This window comes from Eptesicus fuscus, chromosome 6 (genome assembly GCF_027574615.1).
Source record: "Eptesicus fuscus isolate TK198812 chromosome 6, DD_ASM_mEF_20220401, whole genome shotgun sequence".
Classification (NCBI taxonomy): domain Eukaryota; kingdom Metazoa; phylum Chordata; class Mammalia; order Chiroptera; family Vespertilionidae; genus Eptesicus; species Eptesicus fuscus.
In genome coordinates this window covers 53,676,239-53,695,367 of record NC_072478.1, presented here as the reverse complement: position 1 = coordinate 53,695,367, position 19,129 = coordinate 53,676,239, and the positions used below count along the sequence as shown (strand labels likewise).

The window sequence follows — 19,129 nt, the reverse complement described above, 5'->3', positions numbered from 1 at the left end:
AAAGGGGCAGGGGTAAAGTAATTTAACAATTTATAAATAACCTACAGTTTTCTAATCTGAGACATAGAACTGGAAATTCATACAACTTCAGAATTAGAAGAAACTTGGAGATCTCCAAAACACTCATTTGCTATATGATGGAACTTTAACTAAGAGACATCTGGATTTGCCCAAAGGGTCCCCATCACACAACTAGTTCATGGCAGAGCCAGCACTAGAATCCAGGAGTGATGGCTGCCAGGGCAGACATTTTCCCAATATATTATGTAGTTTTCCTTGTATATTTTTTCCTTCTTAATTTCAGTGTAATTTTATTACTGCTATTATCATCTATATTATAAAAGGGCCATGGCCGTAACGTTGTAACGTCCAAACGACCAGTCACCAGGAGATGCATTGATGGGTCTTGCGGCAGCATGGCGGGTCTGGGTCTAGTACGATTTTGTGTGCTGGGCCTCTAGTTATAATATCATTTCTGTAGTGTTTAAGACCAAAAGTAACTGTGGAATGACAAAAATTCTGCCCTAGGGCATATACTTTCACTTTTGGCAATCAAGCAATAATCTTATATATGTAATCTGTAATATATGATTTTCTGCATCTTTTGTATTTTCCTGTAATGAGCATGTGCTATTTTACAATGAAAACTTAATTTTAGAAAACATTATTAAAATTAAAACTATTCATCATGCATATTAAAAATAAGCATAACATATAAAACAAATATAATAAGATAGACTAATGTAGATTCTATATTTTTCCCTTAAAAGAATAAATTCTGTCTTATTTAATGTCATTTGTTACTTTTGATGTTTAGAAAGAAAGCATACTAAAATAAGCTTTGTGAATAATTGTCCTTCTATTTTCTGACTTCTTTTGTAAAATAGTTCTTGTCTAACTATATCTGCCTGTTCATCATATATTCAAAAACCAAACCTATCAAAAATGAGACATAGGTAACAGTCTACTGTAATTTTTTTTTCATTTGTGAGATTTTCTTTTCTGGTAAATTTCTCTGTTCACCCATAGTAGTTGCACTAGCCTTGGGCTCCATGCTCCTTGATGGTGACTGCACAAAGGGCAGTGGGGGTTAGAACTCTATTTAGGTACTCTGCTTTATTATTTTATTTTAACTTTCCAGAACCTGAATTTTGGGCTAAATTAGCTAGCTACCTTGGAGTCTGACCTTCTATTTTAACTTGGCTGAGAAAAACTTTCTTATTATAGAGAAATAATTCCTACCAGGAACAATTTGTATCTAAGAGCTATCATGTTTCAAAGATCATTAGGAGAAGCATTGAGCAGTGCTAATCAATTTGGATAAATATCGAAGAGAAAACAGAAGTTTGTGAATTACAATGGGGAATAGAGTCTACAGATTGGTTGGAGGAAAGAAAAAAAGACCAATAGAGGAAGAAAACAATATTCTGGATAAGATAGAATATGGAATATACTGGAGGCACATGGGGGAGAGAAAATACTCTAAATTGTTAAAGTGTCCTGCTCCCTCTGGAAAGGAGTGTGAAATAGCCTGGCGGATGGTGAAATTCCAGCACATCACCCCAGGAGCACCTAGTTTAGGAGTCCACAGGAATGGAGAGGAGAGAGGGCAGTTTATCTGGAATCAAACTGAACTTGGCCCCAGAACTTGGTGGGTGCTAACTACAAGAACATAGCACAAAGAGAGAATTTCTGCATCCACAATTCATCTTGAGGATCTGGCAAGATATAATAAAAAGTACAAGGAGGAGCCAACATACATTAAGATCTCATAGGTCAGCCCAGGGGGGACATAACCTTTGGGGGAAGTAAACTAGGTGTTTATCTGTTAGGTCATTCTGGACCTTTTCTGTCTAGACATAGTCTATGTGGTTGGATTAAATATGTTCATTATGGCATATTATTTGTTAATATCCTATTGCCAGTCCTTCCTGCTGCGTTCCTCTTTCCCTCACTAGATTTTGCTAGATTCTTGAGACTGTGCACCATGCTTTGTTCTATACCCTGGCCATCCACCTCCCATTGCACCCCCACCCCATGCACACTGCAGTATTCCTCAACTTCCTGCCCTGCCCTACTTTTAACCCATTGGAGTCATCATGACATACTATTCTATAAAATTCACTGTATGTTACATTTATAAGTAAAATACCTTGGTTAGTGACATTTATCTTATGGTTATGTCATTCTCTTTTCCTTATAAGTAGAGCTGTAAAGGCAGATGTTTAAATTAACACAGCCTCTCTTGTTTTTCTATGAGTTGGGAGCAAGTACAATAGGCATTGCCAGAAAGGAGAGAAAGAATATAAATTCAGATGGAAAGGATTGAAGCACAATGAACAGGACTTTCAGCTGGAGTATATCCTAATTCAAGGAAGTCCAGAATTTTCCTTAGTGTCCTGAGCTTAGAGAGGAGACCTTGGTTCTAGTTCTGTTCTGTCACTACTGTGTGACATTAAACAAATCCCTGTTTTAGTTTCACTGCCTATAGCATGGGGATAATAATAGTTTTCCTGTTCTGTCTCACAGTTTTTCAAAATAACTATACTAAAATAGTTTAAAAAATTTAAGATACTAAACTTTTGTAAACACATTATAATTATTATCAAAGATTTTATTTTTTTAAGTGTTTTCTCTAAGATATATTTCTATGTGCAGAATAAGATGTTAAGGCCTAATATACTATTAGGTGATACTGTGTTTAATATTCATGTAAAATATTTACTGGTTTAAAATATCAATCATTTTTATAAAGTATGAATTTTTTTTTTATCTTCTCTATACCTGTGTATACTCTGTTGGCAATTAGAAAATGAAGTTTGGCTGTTCGTGATCACTGCTTCTGGCTGGGAAAATACTAGATTTGAAGCGAGGAGCAGAGCGCATGTTGAATGGAGGGCCTGTGGGGAAGGTTCGGGCGGGTAGGGAGCACTGGCGAGGAATGAGTTTGTCAGGAACTGGCCCATCAGGTGCAAGGGCCATAAAATGAGGCCATGAGGGACACAATGTTCTTGATGCCAGTAGTAAATCTGTTGCAAATAAAGTGAACTGTTTGCTTAAACTTTCCTATGTTCTGTCAGACATTTCGCGCTGAGAATTGACTCAATATAGAAAGTAGGTTTCCTAGAGGCTGTAGGGCAAAAGACTCAGAGTACAGGTTGTTGCATCAAAATTGTGTTCAGTAAGACAAAGCTCTCGTGAACTATTTGGTTTCTTGCTTGTTAGAACTTCCTAGTTTGAACATAATTGCCCCTTTTGATGATACTGCTCTTTTAACATCCCATTTGGAATAAAGTACTCACTTGATGAATTATGTACAGGGTGTGCCACAAAAAAAATATACATACACTTTAACATCTGATAGTTCAATTTTGAAAAGGAAATGTATTTTAATAAACACTGCCTTTATAATTATTCAAAGTTTGTGTATACATTTTATGGCACACTCTGACAAATCTATATTTTAATTTCAACTTTACATTAATATTATATAAGTGAAATTGTCAAGCATTCATTGTAATTTTCCTTATGGATACTTCATGTTTTATTTTTATGTGGACTTTTTTCTATTCTCTTTTCCCCAGTGAAGAGTGTTTCACAGAAAGCTGTCTGCTGGTGAGACATGGTTGCTACGGAGCCAGAGATGCCACGGCCGAGGTTACTAGGGAGGATACCAAGGTGAGTCTCTGATGATGGAAGAGAGAATACTTTTCATTCTCCTGTGAGTCTTTTTTAGGTCCAGATGACAAGTTCAGTAACTTGGTAAGACTAAGACTTCAGAAAGAAATATGAAATTTTAACATGTTTCCTCAGAGTAATATAAATTTGAAGATACTTCTTCAAGGATGAATGAATTTGGTTTATGCCCACCTGATCTTAATCTACGGTGAAAATGACTTGAAAAATCTCACATGGTACAGATATTTTGGTTATAAAACTAGGCAGGCTCTCCAAGGCCTTTGTCTCATCACCTGCGTGGGATGACAAATCTCAAATATTTCTTCCATCTTCACGTTTGGTTAAGTAAAGGTCAATAAAAATTTATTGAGATCTACTATATGCTGGTGTTTTACTAGGGACTTTTCATACTTTTTCTCATTTAATCCTGTCATCCTGATGCACGGTATTATCATTTCAATAAACACTAGGAAATATTACTCAGTGGAGAAGGTAGGATTTGAATAGTGTTCAGTATCACTAAGTTCTTTCTGTTAAAACATTTCCAGCTAATGAAGAATAGAATACATACATAAATATATTGATTTCATATATGCCTCACAACCAGTACTTTTTCTGTTAGTTTTATAAATACTTTGAAAAATTTATAAATTATACAGTTTAATAAGATGCTTTGAGGAGATTATTCTGGCTTTTGAAAACAAAATGTGTGAAATACTGCTCAGTTTTACCTTTAGCACATTTAATCAGTGCCTTATTGTTTGGGCTCCCTGTAGGTTGTTGTTGATGCCTACCCACTTTAACTTAATTTAAAAAAACTTACTTAATCTATATCTTGTGTACAACATTGTGCTAAGATAGGTAAAACTGTCATTCTAAAGCTTTCTATATAAGGCAGTGGGCATATTACCAGATTGTAAAGGGAAAGCATCTTGAGTAGAAATCTTAAATGCCCCTTCAATATTTGAAATTGGCAGTTAATCCTATCAACAATATGTTACACTTTAACTTTAGATACCTTCAATTTCTAGTACCCTAAAATCCTTTCGTGGAGTCACAAGGCCAAGCCAAAGAAAATCTGCATCTTCTGGGATTATGAGTTTTTCACTGTCACTAGTATTCATTTATCGAATCTAAACAAGGGTATGTGGAACAGACCGATGCCCTTTAAGAAAGGGTTGTGGCCAAGCTGCCGTGGCATCGACTTATGAACCAGGAGGTCATGGTTCGATTCCCAGTGAGGGCACATACCTAGGTTGCGGGCTCCATCCCCGGTGTGGGGTGTGCAGGAGGCAGCCGATCAGAGATTCTCATCACTGATGTTTCTATTTCTCTCTCTCTCCCTTCCTCTCTAAAATTAATAAAAATATATTAAAAAAAGAGAAAACATTGTGAATGTTTGGGTTCACATGTAAAAAAAGAATGAATTGACACCCTATTAGCCTGGAAAGCCACATCTTTTGGCTCAGAATATCTTTTAGAAAGCAAAAGTGGATTGAAAAGGAGAAAGAAATGTTCTTGGAGATCAAGTTGTATGACCTGAGTGAGATTTATTGAGGCAGTTTTTGTGTCTGGGTTTTCAAAAGTGCTGGAAAATTTTATGATCACCACTAGGTACTTGTAACTTGGTCAGTGGGGATATAAGAGAAAGGTTATTTAATGCTTTTAAATATGGATTTATTGTCCATGGGAATTAGGATTGAGAGTTCTTTCCACGTAGTGCTTTTTTTTTTTTTTTTTTACTATGCTATATTATTTTCTTAAGGAGTTAAAAAAAAGAATGTTAGGTCTCTTCCTCTGAAATACCTGTTTGTTGGTTACTCTTAGGGACAGGACATTTGATTAGGTGGACTAGGTCACATATAGCAAATGCCACCCTACTTTAATACAGGTTGCTTAGAAACAGTGTTTTGGAATTACTACCTTAATGGTTATCTGTGAATTGAACACTGCCAATGTCTTATCTCACAGAGGGCGTGGGCAAGCCTTTAAATGACTCCAGTTTTAGAGATTGTGACACTGTACATTAGGCATCAGCCTTTGCAGGAGACCTGGGCCTTGAACACATACCAAGATAAGAGATTTATGTGAAAGACAAGACTTGTTCCTCAAACCAATGGGTGCTCATAAAACAGGACCATCAGATAGAGCTGTATGAGTTTTAGACATAGGGGGAGAGATGAGGTGGATTAGGTATGTGGAAAAACAATACCTTGTGATTTTATCTATAAGCCAACTTTCTAGAAAAAGCCTTATAAAGAGTTGCAGTAAGATGCCCTATCTATGTAAGTAGTTACGGGAAATAGCAATATTAAAACCACTTATAAGACTGCATTGTATAAATTACCTATGTCTATATAGTATAGGGAGTGTATGTATATGTGCAATTCATGAAGCATCTAGAAATTGGAAGGAAGTCTTGGATATGGTTTAATATGGGCTTCCCTATAGTGTAGATGAAGAAACATTCAATTCATCCCTAATATATCTAGAGTCCTTATTTCATGTCAGGCATTGAAGATGTGACGATGGATTAGGTATATGGAAAAACAATCCTCTATTTAAAAAAGAATATTTACTAAATACAACATTGAGACAGATTGTTCAAAACAAAATAGGATTATTTGTCCTTGGTTGCCACCTTAGCCATCATTGTCTATTCTAAAAGATATTGGTCCATCAAAGCAAAGACCCAAGAGACTTGCATATTTTAGGTTATAATCACAAGAAATTTTAAAAAAAACTGTTTCATAAATATTTTAAATATTCTTTGCTCTTCAGATGTGCATAAATTATTGCTGCTACATTTTTTTTTCCTTTTCTTTCGTTCTCTGTTAGCAGGCAGTGGCTACAATTGATTCAGCACTACTTTATCAGAATAAGCGAAGATTGATTTGTCTTGCATGATATTAAATTAAATCTGAGAGATAAAAAACTTAAATTTTAATGCTCCATATTCAAGAGTGCATCTATGGTAATATTTAAATAACATAATATAGGGTGAAGCAAAAGTAGGTTGATAGTTGTTTATATAAAAATAATATAATAATTAATAAATAATAATTCAAGAATAATCTCTGTATTTTATGTACTCACAGCTGTAAACCACTCTGTATATCTATCTTTCAGACTCTGATTCTGTGCTTTGGTCTTTGGTTTTAGACTTTTGCTGAAAGCTCTACATAAAGAAATATAGAAAGGTGAGAGTATTGCTCTAAGCCTTACTCAGCTAGAAAAAAATTGTGCAAACCTTACTTGAGATTTATTCATTGACATTTATTTTACTAGTGTAGATCAAGACTTAGTCATAAAGGCAAATAATATAAAGCAATGTTACCTGTAGTATTCTTTTAGTATATTTCATAGAAGTTTAGGATGACCACATCATCAAATATGTACCTATAAAGAAATGAGTTTCATGTCTTTCTTCACCAATTTGATCTACTTCCCAGATCACTGAAAGTGAAGCAATGCTGTTAGGGTATCTATGTGAATATAGATATTTTTTTCAGTTTTCATATATAAGATGGACCAGTGGAGTATCAATATATTTTCCTTTTCAATTTTCTCCCTCCCTTATATTGGTATATATTGTTGTTGAACTTTCTCCTTTATGGAAACTGCTTTATATGTGTGTGTGTGTGTGTATAGTATATGCATATACTATATGTATCTGTATGTGGAGAAAGTCAGAGTGTATATATATATATGTATATATATATATATACACATACACACACATATATACATATGTGTGTATAGTACACACATACTATACATGTGCATACTATACACACACACACACGTATATATGTATATATGTGTGTGTGTATGTGTATATATATATACACTCTGACTTTCTCCACATACATATACACACACATATATATACATTATGTATATACTAGAGGCCTAGTGCATGATGGAATCATGCACATGTAGGGTGCCCTACACGCTTTCGCTTTCGATCACGGGGGAGCTGGGTGCCTGTCCACTGGTGCACCAGGCCTTTCAGAAGCCTCCAGCGCAGCAGAGGCTTCTGAAAGGCCTGGTGCCTGAGCAGACAGGCACCCAGCTCCCACGCTTTTGCTTTCGATTGCTGGTGCATCAGGCCTTTCAGAAGCCTCCAGCGCGGCGGAGGCTTCTGAAAGGTCTGGTGCCTCAGTGGATAGGCACCCAGCTCCCCCGCTTTTGATGGTCCAAGGTGGGACGTGAGCTCACTGCCCCTGAGGCCCCTTCTGTGCCTCAGCACAGCCATGGCGCAGACGCTGAGCTCGAGCCACCGCTGGCGACGCGAGCTCAGCGTCCCACCGGCCCAATCCTCTACCCCAGCCACCCCGAGTCCTGCCCCCCCGTGCCTCCTGGCCAATCGCGGGCATAGCGAAGGTACGGTCAATTTGCATATTTGTCTATTATTAGGTAGGATTATATATTATACAAAATATATAGATTATAATACTAGAGGCTTGGTGCATGAAATTCGTGCACGGAGGGGGGTTGTCCCTCAGCCCAGCCTGTACCCTATCCAATCTGGGACCCCTGGAGGGATGTCCGACTGCATGTTTAGGCCCGATCCCACCGGGATTTCTGTTGGGGTTATAATTGAAACTTTGTAGCCTTAAGTGGAGGCCTGGGCCCGGCCAGGGTGTGCAGAAAGCTTTGCTTCCCCTGTTGCCAAGGGCAACCCTGGCCTTCTCTCTCAAGCTCCATTCTGCTGCCATTTCTGTTTGAATTTGTTTACCCACCGGAATCAGGCCTAAACAGGCAGTCGGACATCCCTCTCACAATCCAGGACTGCTGGCTCCCAACTGCTTGCCTGCCTGCCTTCCTGATTGCCCCTAACCGCTTCTGCCTGCAAGCCTGATCACCCCCTAAGCACTCCGCTGCCAGCCTGTTTGCCCCCAACTTCCGTCCTCTGCCGGCCTGGTCACCCCTAATTGCCCTCTCCTGCAGGGTTGATCACCTCCGACTGCCCTCCCTTGCAGGTCTGGTCCCTCTCAACTGCCCTCCCTTGCAGGCCGGGTGCCTCCCAACTGCCCTCTCCTGCTGGCCATCTTGTGGTGGCCATCTTGTGTCCATATGGGGGCAGGATCTTTGACCACATGGGGGCAGCTATATTGTGTGTTGCAGTGATGATCAATCTGCATAGTACTTTTTTATTAGATAGGATAGAGGCCTGGTACAGGGGTGGGGGCCAGCTGGTTTGCCCTGAAGGGTGTCCCTGATCAGGGTGGGGTTCCCTTGGGGCATGGGGCGGCCTGAGCGAGGGGCCTGTGGTGGTTTGCAGGCCAGCCACACCCCCTAGCAACCCAAGTGGAGGCCCTGGTATCTGGAATTTATTTTCCTTCTACAATTGAAACTTTGTAGCCTGGAGCAGAGCCAAGCCTGGGGCTCCCTCCATGGCCGGCAGCCATTTCTGTTGGGGTTATAATTAAAACTTTGTAGCCTTAAGCGGAGGCCTGGGCCCGGCCAGGGTGTGTGGAAAGCTTTGCTTCCCCTGTTGCGGGGGCAACCCTGGCCTGCTCTCTCAAGCTCCATTCTGCCGCCATTTCTGTTTGAATTTGTTTACCTTCTATAATTGAAACTTTGTAGCTTGAGTGGAGGCTTAGGCCTGGCAAGGGCAGGTGGAAAGCTTGGCTTCCTCTGTTACCTAGGAAACCTTGCTCTCTGTGGCTATAGCCATCTTGGTTGGGTTAATTTGCATACTCACTCTGATTGGATGGTGGGTGTGGCTTGTGGGCGTGGTTTGTGGGTGTGTCAGAGGTATGGTCAATTTGCATATTTATCTATTATTAGGTAGGATGTATAGTATATATGCATCACACACACACATACATACACTCACTTTGCCTTATAAGACAAGGTATTGTAAGAAAAAAAAATACAGATCCTAACTTGGGTAAGTGTCTAAACCTCAAAGAACTTCAGTTTCTTATTTGCAAAATGGAGTTAATCATATCTAACTTTTTTGGATTTAATGAAGACTAAATTAATATGCAAAACAAATAGGTCCTGACAAATTGTGGGCAATAAAAAGTGGCCTTTTCTCCTAATTGTTAATTGCTGAATACATTAACAAAGCAAAACAAGCCATTCTTTACGTTTCCTACTAAGATCTAGGAGAAGTGGGAGGACTATATTTTACTTTTAATAAGGTGTAAGGTTGTCAATCAGAAGAAATATGTGGTTGTCAGTATGGTTCAGTTGGTTGAGTCGTTGTCCTGTGAACAGTTGGTTGACTAGTCATCCTGTGTACCAAAAGGTAGCCAGTTAGATTCTTGGTCAGGGCACTTGCACAGGTTTCTTCTAGATCCCAGGTAGGGTGTGTGTGGAGTCCCCTAATGAATGTTTCTCCCTTTTCCTTCTCCTCTCTCTAAAATCAATAAGCATACACACACACACACACACACACACACACACACACACACACACATCCTATATAATAAAAGGCTAATATGCAAATAGACCAAATAGCAGAATGACTAGTCGATATGACATGCACTGACCACCAGGGGGCAGATGCTCAACGCAGGAGCTGCCCCCTGGTGGTCAGTGTGCTCCCACAGGGGGAGTGCCAGAAGCCAGGCTGATAGCTGGCGAGCTCAGCGGCAGTGGCAGTGGCAGGAGCCTCTCCTGCCTCTGGGGCAGTGCTAAGGCCCGGTGTAGACATTCTCCAAGGGTTCCCAGACTGCAAGAGGGCACAGGCTGGGCTGAGGGAACCCCCTGAGTGCACAATTTCATGCACCGGGCCTCTATGTGTGTGTGTGTGTGTGTGTATACTGAGTGGTCAGATTATTATGCGTTCAGAGATCATAATAATCTGGCCACTCAGTGTGTGTGTGTGTGTGTGTGTGTGTGTGTGTGTGTGTGTGTGTGTGTGTGTGCGCATGTGTGTATATATATATGTTCTTTTTAAAGAACTAGGATCTTTTGTGATGTTTCCTCTCAGAATCCATCTGCCTTGCTATGTGAAATCTGAGCCACATGGAGCAGCGTGTGTTGGAGCTCCAGCTAACAGCCCCAGGAGAGCCCAGTTGGTAGCCATCATCAAGGGCCAGCCAGCCATGAAAATGAGCCATCTTGGATGTCCAGCCCTGTCAAGATTTCATATTAATCTAGCCTCAGTGGCCAATGCAACCACATAAGAAACCCCATGTTACAACCAGTCAACCTCCAGAATCGGAACAGAAAACAATAAAATGTTCTTTTAAGCCACAAAGTTCTGGGTAGTTTGCTATAGATACCTGAAACAGCATTATAAGCAAAATCATGGTGACTCAAGCAAACACACTCACCTAAAGAGATGTATTTGATATATTAAACCTCAAAATATTAAGCAATTTATGCTCTATAAGCCCAAATCCCATTTTTTAAATTCAACGTGATCAAGTTTCAAAAAATATAGTTAGTGTATGATGTTAGATTAGAGGAGGAGAATTGAAATACAGCATTTTGGAACTCTGAGCTTCATATGCTTCCATCCATTCATTTAAATATTGATTATGTACATATGCAAAACAATACACCAGGTGCTGTGGGGGATAAAGGGATGAGTCACAAAGCTGCACCAATATTAGCATTTTGGAAGACCCTTCCTTTTCCCTCTGAAGACAATAAAACACAGTGTACAAGTTTCCTGCTGAGTTTTCATTTGGTATTTTCTTCCTTTCTTTTGACCATTCTCCCACTTCCCCCCCATTGTTAGTTTGAGTGTTTGAAAAGTGCAAGAAGATAAAACCCTTGATCTGAAGGAAAATAGTTACATACATAATGACATAGTAATCTTTAAAAAAAAACCACTAGTAATATTAATAAACAATTTAGAATTTTGCTGAAGATCTTTATTTTTATTAGCTCCTATCTTTTTTTAATCTTCACCCAAGGATATTTTTCCATTGATTTTTAGAGTGGAAGAGAGAGGGAAAGACAGAAATATCGATGTGAGAGAAACACATCGATTGGCTACCTCCTGCATGAGCCCTGACTAAGGCCAGGGCTGGGGAGGAGCCTGCAATGAGGTATGTGCCCTTGACCGGAATTGAATCCGAGACCCTTTGGCTCGCAGGCCGACACTCTATCTATCCACTGAGCCAAACCAGCTAGGAAGGCTCCTATATTTTTACCCCATAATTTTGCTATTCTTTCAGTGAGATTTATGTTCATGATCTGGTATAAATGACAGAATGAATTATAGAATTATGTAGCCTGGAAGCTTTAAATGTGATAAACCAACTATTAACAGCTTTCAAATATTGTGACTTTGTTAAATACGTGGGCTTTGAAAGGGCAGAGACTTGACTCTATTTCTGATACTGACAATTACTTTTTTTTTTTTACTTTAGGTAATTTTGAAAACACTCTAAGCCTAAGTTTCATTATCTATAAAGTGAGTAAAAAAAGGTATTGATATCCACAGCTATTGTGAGTACTGGCTGCAATTATGCATGCAAAGTACTTCTCAGGGCTCTAGCACATTGTAAGAGACTCAACCTTTTCTGAGATCAAGGTTATGGGGGATTACATTTTCCAGGATATAAAAAAAATGGTGATGTTGAGGGTTCAGTGCAATTTTATTAAGGTTCCACAGTCAGTGGGGCAATTTAAAAGTTATCTATCCTATGTACATTTTACAGATGTTTTGAAAGTTTAAAATAATCACTTCAAACAACAGTACAAGTTTTGTTAAATGAAATCCCATGTAGACAGACCATCTCTCTGGTTGAAATGAGGGTGGGGACCAGACTCATTTGCTACAGTGGTTCTCTTATAACCGAATGGCTTAGCAAAGTCCAGTTTATAATCTATTGCACTAGGCTATTATTTCCATGTTCTTAGCTCTATTTCTTTCCAGCCACGCTTTGCCATGTGTTGTAAGCACTTGAAAGTATATATTATCCTAAATGTTCCATGTCACTTTTTGCCCCTCTACTGGAGTTCCTACTCCTCACTCTGACTCCATGGTCCTAAACTTGCTTTGGCTTTTCAGACATCAGTCTCTTTGCTCAAGCTTGGAAATGAAAGGATATAAGGATGCCTTAAGAAAAAAAACAACACACTTAATATGCATTAATTTACTATTGCAAGCATTTTATCCCAATTGCAAGCATATTTCACCTTAATTGCTCAAGCAGACTGAGCTTCATTTTCATTCCATAGTTTTAAATTTTGTAATTTGGGATATCTCCAAATACATTCTAGGGAAGTTGGTGATGGCACTACCAGCTGGTGAGCACAGATGTCAACTCATTTACATATTTAGCCAAATTTTGATGAATCCTAATATGCATTCGCTTAAACCAGAAGTTTCTTTTCCTTGAGTTTCTTCTCTCAAAAATTCCAGAAATTTCCAGGGATGTTGACAAGATTTGAGATTTGCCTGTTTTAAGTCTTACTTAAGTAAGTCCCATCCAAACTCTACAGACCTGAGTTGTTCTCCAATTCTTGTGCCCCTCAAGATTTGCCACTGCCATCACTGATGGTGCTGGCTAGCCTTTATATTTGGCATAGAGGATCTTAGCACCTGCTCCTGAACTTATAAAGTATGAAAGAAAACATTTCTGATGTGCTTGATACAGGGAGGAGCTGAAAGTTTGCTGGAACAAACAGGTTCTAGAGTAGTTGCTGACAACTTTTTTTTGTTTTGTTATTTGTTTGTTTGTTTTTGTTAATCCTCACCCAAGTATATTTTTTCCATTGATTGTTAGAGAGAGTGGAAGGGAGGGGGAAAGACAGAGAGAGAAACATATATTAGTTCCCTCCCATATGCGCTGGACCAGGGCTGGGGATCGAGACTGCAACCAAGGTATGTGCTCTTGATCAGAATCAAACCCAGGACCCTTCTGTCTGCAGGCTGACGCTCTATCTACTAAGCCAAACGGGCCAGGGCAATGGCAGCTCTTTTAATTAAACAAATATGATATTTTAAGAATAAAATATGCTAATTTTAAAATTTGAAACAACACAGATACTACTGGGTCAGAAGGAGAAATCCTCCAATTTTTGTCCATTTTATTAAAATCTTCTACATATTTCTACTTTTTTGTTTGTATAGCATATGTTCACTTTTTAAAAGTCAGAGATCTTAAGAGGAAAGAAGAGATAACCAACTTTGTTTTGGTGTTTTATGATGTATCTTTACTTATGCTTTCATTTTCAACCTTTCTGATTTTTCTGTTATGTTGTATCTCATAATAAATGTATAGTTGAAATTTTTAAAATGTAGTGTAAAATTGTTTTGACCTTTAACTGGAACATGTAGTACATTTAGATTTAATGGAATTACTAACATTTCAAATTGTTCTTTTCTCTCCATTCTTTAAATTTTAGGTGTTTTTTTTTTTTTAATTCTAGTATTCCCTTCTACTAATTTGGAAGTTGTATATTATGTTTCCTTTCTTTTAGTTTTTTCTCTAGAAATTACATCCAAGTCTAATGTCAACATAGCTTTACCCATCTCCTAGACAATGCAAATTTTAAAAATCTTTCATTCCATTTGCTCTCCTTTTAATTTATGCTATTTTGCTAGACATTTAATTCTATTTTTATGTTGCAAAATACATTAATACAATTATTGGTCTTAAAGAGTCAAAGTTTATTTAGATTTTCTCAAACACTAATTTCTTTGTTGTTTATTCAACTTCTTATCTTGGACTTTCCATTTGGGATCACTTTCCTTCTGCCTGAAGAATATCCTCTAAAATGTTACTAGTGAGGTTCTGCTAGTGGCAAACATTCACAGCTTATGTTTATACAAAAAAAAATGCCATTATTCCTCCCTTTAAAAATATATTTTCTCTGGATATAGAATTCTAGATTGACAGTCACTTGTTTTCAGCCCACTGAAAGTATCATTACACTGTCTTTTAGTTTAATTAAAGATGTTATGAAATCAAATGTAAGTCTGTTGCTCCATTGAAAGAAATCTCTCTTAAAAATGTTTTTATTGATTTTAGAGAGTGGAAAGGAGGAGACAGAGACATTGATGAGAAAGAAACATTGATCAGCTGCCTCCTGCATGCCTTCTATTGGGGATTGAGGAGGCAACCCAGGCATGTGCCCTGCCTGGGAATCGAACTGGTGATTCTGGTGCATAGGATGACACTCATTAACTGAGCCACATGGGCCAGGCAAGAAATCTCTCTTTTTTTTCGGTTAGCTTTTTTAACACCATCTCTTTGTCTTTGGTGTTGCACTGCTTTATTATAATCAGAGTTTCTTCTGATAGGGATGTATTAGGCTTCTTAAATCTGTGGATTGATGTCTCTAATTATTTCAGGAATATTTTCAGCCATTATCTTCCCAAATACTGTCATTACTTCATTCTCTCTCTCCTTTTTTCTGGGGCTTTAATAGAAAATATGTTAGAAATGCTAACTCTTATCCTCAGTCTCTCTTGACTTTCCTTTTGCTTTCCCCCTATTTCTTTATTTCTTCATATTGCATTGTAGATATTTTCTTCTGACCCATCTTCCAGTTCTTCATTTTCTCTCAGATGTGTTCAATCTACTCACAAACACATCACTTGTATTCTTAAACTTAAATAAATGTGTTGTGTGTTTTTTTAATTTCTAGAACATCTAATTCTTTTTCAGATCTGCGGGGTCACTTTTAACAGGCATTTTATAATTTAGAGCTAATTATTCAAATATCTAAAATCTTAGTCTGTTTGTTTTGTACATTAGAAAGTTTTAATTCTTTCTTTCTAGTTTAGAGTTATTTCCTTCTACAAATTCTTTCTTGTTTTCAGCTGTTCCTGCATCTTGTTATATCTATTTGTAAATCATACAGCAGTCCATGTAGCCATTTTAAGAAAAGTCTGATTAATCATTAGAAATTAAGTATACATGTGAAATAGTTTTTTCAGGAGTAAAAGCAGCATAAAATTTTAGCTATTGTTACAAGTGTGTATGTATAATATGCAAACAGTGGTTTTACTGAGATATACCGGTTCTAACAATGCCATTTGTTTAGATATAAATACCATTCATAGATAGTGAAGATTGGGGTAAGATAGTACATTTCTATTTATTTCTTTTGAGATAATTTCAAAGAGCTTGAAAATTAAAGAAAAAAATTAAGTGATGAAGATTAGTACAGGAGCTATTTTGAGAATGTTTCATATCCTGCTAGCTGTAAAAATCCTCCTAAAAGAACCCTTCTCTTATTATCTGTGATGCTTTTATTGAATTAGGGATGAGAGACTTCAATGAGCTCTGCACAAGGAATCCTGCAACTTATTTGTTGGCATATGGAATTCTTATCACATTTTTACTACTTGGTGGAAGGAGGTATTTGGCACATGATTAAGAATGATAACTCATTTTTTGACATTATTAATGTCCCATAAAGTCAAGGTTTAACCTGAGGAAAAGTGCAAATTTAATTTGGGCAATAATAATGCCCAGAGAAACTATTGAGACCTTTATAATTTACACTATAAAAGAGGTAAAGAACTTTACAAAAAGGTAATGTGGTATTCTCTAACGGGAAATATTTTAGGTCATATGATGTTCAAGAAAGGCAAAACATTTCTTATTTTATGGAGAAAACAAACTGATGAAATGTGTACCAATTATATTCACTAGCAACTTTATATTGATTCCATTTATGAAACCTGAACTGATATTCTCTTTTCTGACTCAATTAAGAGCTCTTCCGGTGTGCGGTGGGTCTACAACACGTTGGGGAACAGATTAGTATGTGAAATGCAGACTGAGACCACACGTGAAAAGGCTGTTGATTCAGGAAGATCTAAATATTCAGCCCACTGTTGAAATGTTAGCATTTGTGGAAACTGCAGCCAGAAAGGCAGCACTGATTTCTACTGTAAAATCCTAAGGTAGAAGGAGGTCCACCATGGAACGATGTCAATGAAATGGAGGAAACCATAAGCTTAGCAAAAAGAAATGCACATCTGGGTAAATTTATTAATGTTTCATTTCTGGTACATCAATGGCAACTTCCTGGCTCTCAGTCCACAGCTCTTTCTACTACATTTGGTAGTTCCTTTCTCTTAAAGAGAAAGCCTTCTCAGGATCCGCAGGTCAACGAGAGACTCTCTATGGATGAAAACATGAGGGGAGGTAAGGAGTATGGTAATTAAATATATTGATCAACATAAGAATAGTAAAAGTAAAATTTTGAGGTAGAATGTGGTTAGAAAGCTCCTTTTCTGGAACTGGGTGAAATACAATTTGAAAAGCCAAATCAGCCAATATCAGAATAAAATCAGAAAATTAAATAAATTGAGATACAAATATTTATAATGCAAAAACTATCTTTGCAAAAATTATTTTTCTTATTAAGAATGATGGCTGTTTAAATAATTATCAATGCTTCTATATAGGTAGTTTGATTGTTAAAAAGTGCTAAGAAATATCCTTGGCCTGTGTTCACCATACCACTTAGGTTCAGATTATATTTGGCATCCTTTTTTGACAATCTCTTCTTTTCATTAATGGGCACAGAGAGATGTTACTGGTAGCATGAGAGAAAAGCACTTCTTCCACTTTAATTTTAATGTAGGTGTTTGAACTTAATTACACAATTCATTAATTAATTCAGTATGTATTTATTGAAAACCCATTTTGTACCAGATACTGTTCTAGAAATACAATGGTAAGATAATAATGATCCTTATCATTAGAAGATTTCTGCCTAGTGGGCTTTAGTAGAACAGTAAAATGTCTCCTCAGAATTTTTTAGGTAACTCCCTATACCTAATACATAGTATTAATGCAAAATATAGGAAAAAAAGATAAATTATATCAATTTCATCTCTTGGAAATAACCATTATTTAACTTTTGATATGTTGCTTTCTAATTACTTTTTTGAGTGTGTGGAGATCTGTATGTCAACACTAATATACCTTTATCTGTCTTTCTATGTATTCATCATCAACCATATATCTATTCCTCTACACACACACACACACACACACACACACACACACACACACACACCCACCCTTTAACGTCTGCTCTACAATGTTTCCTCATGCGACATCTCTGTGACTTCTTAAGATGTCCTTTTTAATTGAACCAAAAGCTCCTAACCAGAACACCTAACTGCCTCCTATTGTCCCTCTTGAGTGGGTCACATCCATCACACCACTTAGCCCTCAGGAGACGTTTGCATCCTTGCCTTGCAAAATGGTTGAATTACAAACTGCTCTTTATAACTCTCCTGTGTCCTTACTAGTATCTTGCTAACTCAACTCGGTGACCAGCCTGCCTGCTTTGAGATTGAAAAGCAGGTTCTAGTCTCCCCAGATCCCAAGACACACCCATCAGTCTCTGCTAAGAACTCTCACTGTATTTCAGTCCCATGCAGCAGTGAGGATGGCCATTCTACAGGGTTGGGACACATGGGTGACTGCGTCTCTATCTTATAGTTGCCCTATCCTAATATGGGTGTTTCTTTTGGAGCATTTGAGGGAGGGCTTGGAAAGGAAGGGAAAGGGAAGTGGAAAATACCACTTTACTCCCTGTGCGTTTGATAACTCTTCTCTATTAAAGGTGCTCTTTATTCAATTTTTGAACTTTAGACTTCTCTTAAGTAGGTTAGAAGCCATGGTGGGGGTTGATAGTTGCTGGACCAGCTCTGTTCCCTTCACTAAATCCTCCCTGGATAGGTCCAGCATCTCTCTTTAGAATGTACCGTTATTTATAACTCATTGTTCTCAGCTTTGGGGCTTCAGCCAAAATTCGAAGGTCTAAGACAACAGGAAGAGTCCTATTCAAATTCCTGTATATTTATATATATATGTGTTTGATTTCACATTGTTTATGCAGTACTTTTTAACTCTTCTTACTTATATCATAAGCATTTAATTATGTCATTAAATTTCTTTGGAAAGGAAATATTAAGTTACATGTTATTTCATTTCATGAAAGAATCATAACATTTCCCTTTTTAACTATTTAAAATAATGGGGATTTTATTTGATTATAAAAATAACTAGAGGCCCAGTGCACGAAATTTGTGCACTCGAGAGGGGTCTCCTCAGCCTGGCCTGTGCTCTGTCACAGTGCAGGAGCCCCGCGATCAATTGCCCCAAAGAGGTAGGCCCTGCCCACCCATCTGGGGCTCCTTGATGGATTGCCCCAAAGAGTTAGGCCGGAGCCGGGGATCCCTCCTCCACGCTGCGGGGAGCCGGGAGGCGGGACCCCCAGGGCCCCAGGCAGGCCTCGCCACGCAGAGCTGGGAGGAAGCAGGACTCCCAGGAAGACTCTGTGCCTTGCACGCAGCATCAAGCCCAGCCCCGCCCACCTGTGCATGCCCCCTGTGCATGCAGCCATCTTGTGATGGCATGAGGGCATCACAGTGTGATGACCACTTAGGTTTTTATTAGTAAGGATAAGTACTCATTATAGAAATTTGGCAAATACAGAAAAGTGCAAAGGAGATAAAAATATAATTTGAAGTACCACAGAAAAACATCTACCTACA

At 38.0% G+C, this 19,129-nt stretch overlaps 1 long non-coding RNA gene across 4 annotated transcripts in view; it reads right to left on the bottom strand.

Moving 5' to 3' along the window:
• LOC114232929 (uncharacterized) overlaps nt 1-19,129 on the bottom strand; it is a 404,337-nt gene that overhangs the window by 50,649 nt on the left and 334,559 nt on the right. For 3 of the 4 annotated variants that reach the window (XR_008556359.1, XR_008556360.1, XR_003619044.2), the window contains one exon: nt 16,598-16,736. The exons of the other annotated variant lie outside the window; for it this stretch is intronic. This is a non-coding gene — a long non-coding RNA (uncharacterized LOC114232929). Of the gene's footprint in view, nt 1-16,597; nt 16,737-19,129 lie in introns of those variants that run through there. 4 annotated transcript variants of the gene reach the window in all.